This window comes from Amblyomma mixtum, chromosome 1 (genome assembly GCF_055824585.1).
Source record: "Amblyomma mixtum isolate Tamu chromosome 1, ASM5582458v1, whole genome shotgun sequence".
In the NCBI taxonomy this organism is placed as follows: domain Eukaryota; kingdom Metazoa; phylum Arthropoda; class Arachnida; order Ixodida; family Ixodidae; genus Amblyomma; species Amblyomma mixtum.
The window spans coordinates 309,301,642-309,306,067 of NC_143012.1; positions in this window are offsets into that span (position 1 = coordinate 309,301,642).

Consider the following 4,426-nt stretch of genomic DNA (forward strand, 5'->3'; position numbering starts at 1 on the left):
TACGAGTGCTGAGAAGGCAAACAAATGCGTCGAGCTCTGACTTGCTTTAAACCGGATATAGGAATTTTGCCTTGGGTGAAAAACGAGTTTAATTGTTTCGGAAGTGTTTTGTCGTCTTGCTTGCCGACGCGGCAGAGCGTTTCTAATGTGCGATGAAGGGCTGCAGTTTGGACATCTCAAATTAATTAATCATGGCTTGTTTGCTGGAAGAAATTACGAATCCATTTTCTAGAAAAAGTATTAAATGCGCGTTACCACTGCGGCAGATTGTTAGGCTGCACTGATGGGAGAAGATAAGAACAAGTTAAAGTTAAATGGCGCAAGCCGTGCAAAATTACCCAATTCGAACTTGACTCAAACTGAAATCAATTTTACTTAAAAGAAACTACATTTCCACCATAAAGGCACCTGCGTTGGAGGCTCTGTTTTCTTACTTTCAACGCTAGTTGCTGTGTTTTATGGGGTACAAATAAATTGCAGGCATGTTCGGTATTAGGAATAAAACACCGAGTACTTAAAGTGTGTATAGCATGCTACAAGCCTCTCTGCGCTTGATGTTGGCGCAGAAAGTGGATTACTTGGGAAACATACTCAAATAGAAGAGCCGTCATCAGGCGCATGCATTATGCTCACAATGATCGCGCAGTGTACGGAATGCCACGCGCGAAGGTACCATAAATGCGTAATGAACAGCTTACGAACAAAACAAGGACAGAACTTCCCGAGAAAGCGGAGGCTTTGGCTTCTGAAGGAAGAAGTCCAGAATTTCATTGTTCTCTTTGTGCATAAAAGCTTCGACCATGTACAAGGTGATGTAAGAAATAACAGATAAGGATTCCTCTTCCCGCAGCCCCGGGGCTGCGAGAAGAGGTTTATTCAAAAACCACGGAAACCCATTGATACGGAGGTGTCCTCGTGTGTTTGATACCCCTGTGCCTCATGAACTCTTCAAATTCAACCGAAATGAATTGCGGCCCGTTGTCGGTAACAACTTCTTCGGGGTAGCCGCAGGCCGCGAAGAGAGCGTCCAGTTTTTCCAATGTTCTAGCGGTAGTCGTCGATGTCATGCCGAACACTTCAATCCATTTAGAATACGTGTTGACTACTACTAGCATATTGATGCCGTCTTTTACAGCGTAGTCAGCGTGAATCCTTTCCCAAACTTTTGTTGGATACCTCCATGGTTGCAGAGGCCCGGCCGACTGCTCGCTGAGTGCTTTGACAAACTTGATAATTCCGAACGGTTTCTTCTATGTCTTTGTCGAGTAAAGGCCACCACACGTATGCCCGTGCCAACATCTTCATACGAGTCATCCCTGGATGTCCTTCGTGCAGCAACGAGAGCACATGTCCCTGCAGGGTTTTCGGCACAATCACTCGATTGCTCCACGTTACGCACCCTTGTTCAGCAGACAGTTCATCTTTCCGTGTGAAAAACGGTCGCAGATCTTCAGAGTAATGCCCTGGCCATCCCAAAAGAACGTAGCTTAAAACGCGTGTCAGAAGGGGGTCTCGCTTCGTTTCCCGAGCGGCTTCTTTAGCTGTCAGCGGCGTTGCGTCAAAAACAGCCAAACACTCCGGCTCGTCGTTGCCTGGGGCTGTCGGCAGCGGTAGACGTGACAGTGCATCAGCGACTTCCATTTTCTTGCCGTTCCTGAACTTGAGATCGTACTGATACGCTGTTAGCGTCAGTGCCCATCTCTGCATCCGTGCAGCTGCTAAAGATGGCAGTGGTTTATCACGCCCAAGAAGTCTGATAAGCGACTGATGGTCGGTGTACAGGTTGAACTTGCGCCCGTACACGTAACGATGAAACCATCGCAAACCGAATATGAGCGCGAGCGCTTCTTTCTCCCCTTGAGCGTAGTTCCGCTCGCTGCTTGTTAAAGTGCGAGACGCGAATGCGATAGGCCGTTCCGTTCCGTCTGGCATTTCATGGAAAATCACAGCTCCTAAGCCGTAAGCGGAAGAATCGCAACTAAGCCCGAGTGGCTTTGTGACGTCGTAGAAGGCTAACACTTCACTGGCTGCATTTGTTTTTCAGTCCCGGACTGTCCGGGACTACTTGCGGACTCGAGTCCGGTATTTGTTTTTCTCGGGCAGCCCGAAAGCTCCGCCCACCTGCCTGCATCGCCATAGCAACGCGTTCGTTTTTAGCCTATGGCAGTCCGCGGGCTGCTTGGGGCTGCTGAGAAGGCAGCAGACGATAGCTGCGCGCCGCGCTGGCAGCCATATTGAGTTAGACTCCGTGTGCATTTCGAGTACTTTTCGTGTTCCTGGAGGTCGATATCATGCGTTAAACCTTCACATGAGCTCCGTAGCTGCTCTCTGAGCCATCGCAAGACTTTTTGTTCTTGCATCTTCGTTTATTTTCTTGAAATCCACCGCACACGGACGCGCGTTCGGAGCTGCGAGCGCGTATTGTTTGCTCGTGTCGTCAAGAGGTTCTCGTTCGCTTGTTTTGCGACATGCTGTCTGTACGCTTACCTGAAAGCATCGCAGGTGAACCACTCGTATTTCTCGAGCAGCTATAGAGCTTGTTGTCAACATTTTTGCGAAGGCTTTCGTCTATCTGGCTATCCGCAACGAGTCGGGCTACTTTGTGCGAACTTCGCCGCAAGCAGTAGCGGCTAGCATACCTCCGAAGCTGAGTTCTGTAATGCACCTACGCTAAGCTGACAGTACGGTCTTCAAATCGACTCAGTATCATGATCGAGCGCACGGCGTTGCTTCGGCGTCGTGGTGGCCGTGGCTTGCATCGTCTGCTAGCAGATGACAGCTTCCTGGTACGGTAACCGAGGGGGAGCCCGGCTCTGGCGGCGAGTTCGAAAGCAGCCTATGGCAAGTAGGTCATGTGACCATGACGCTTTTCCTGTCCGAGCGGAAGCCGAGACCTGCCAGCAAGTAGTCCGGGACTGGAAAAACAAATGCGGCCACTGTTAAAAATCATTCCCTTAGTTGTTTCGAATGCCTTTTTGCACTGTCCCGTCCATTTCCACTTGTGGTCTTTTTGAGGAAGTTGATAAAGACGAGCTACCACAGTTGCCAAATTCGGCAAAAACTTGCCATAGAAGTTTAGAAGACCCAAGTTGGCCCTGAGTTCTGTGATGTTGCTGGGCTCCGGGGCGTCTCGTATTGCTTTTATCTTTTCAGCGGTGGGATAGATGCCCTCCTTCGAAACCTTGTGCCCTAGGTAGACAACTGAATCACGAAAAAACTTGCATTTTTCCTCGAAGTCTTTTCAGAACTTTTGTGGCAGTTCTGTAGCAATCTTCTGTACTATTGCCGGTGATGATGACGTCGTCTATATAGCACCCGACGTTAGGAATTCCTTCTAGAACACCCATTGAAGATGATCGCTGCTGCCTGACATTGCGAGAAGTAAAGACAGAACATGTTCGTGAGAATTCTTTGCAATGATACCACAGCTAATGCTCAAACACTTGCGTCATCCACTCGTAACCATCCTTCGATTGTTTGCTCGCTTGGTAACCACTCCGATACTCTAATAAAGCGCCGAATCTTAGTTCTGTGGATTACAAGGTCTACTTATGTCAATTTATTCTTTCTAATTTCAGCTAAAACATCCTAATGTGGTGTTTGATTTCTTATCAACACCTCTTTCATTTTATCTCTGAATGTTGCATGATAAGACCTGAAAGCTTGCAGTGTAACAGTAGTAGCGGCAAACTTTAGGCAACAAAAAAATTGTTAATGCTATTTGATTGAACAAATCGCCCGCGCTGGAACTTTATCAAATATTATAGTGCGGATTCTTGACCTCAAGTTGCCTGAGACATCACCACTTCTCTGGATACAGACACACATGAAAATTTCTAGCTCTTCTAAAGGGTGCAGAATCTTTTCTTGGCCCTCCTTTCATTCTTATTCGATATGCCTCACTCCGTGAGGAGGCAAAGCTACACAGGCCCAGTCCTTGTTTTGCACTCCCATGGCTTCGTACTTCCATGCCTACAAATTAACAGACGCTCAGTATATATGCAATAGGAGGTACTTGTGAACAGGTTGTAAGCAAGACGTCGGTTAAGGTTGATAGCCTTGGCGTCTGAAAAATGTATTGAATAGCGTGGGAGACGCACGCAATGTTGCGTGAAAATTTTAAACTTTAATACCTCAACGTCGTTTTGACGAGCGCAGTCGCAGAAAGAATTGGCGACTTCACGGCTTTTGTGGTAAGCCGCCGACGCGAGTAAGGATTGAAACTGAGGTGAGGCAACATCTAAACTGAGCTCACAGAAACCCAAGTCACGCCACTGGGGGATAACAAGCGGGAAAGAGGCAGGTTGTCGTCGTCAGGACACGTGTACATGCTGGGAGGTACCCGTGGTCAAATGGTGCTCAGCATACCAGCTCGAGAATCTCAAAGACGCATGGGGGAAGTTACTCAGTTCAAAAGAAAACCGCG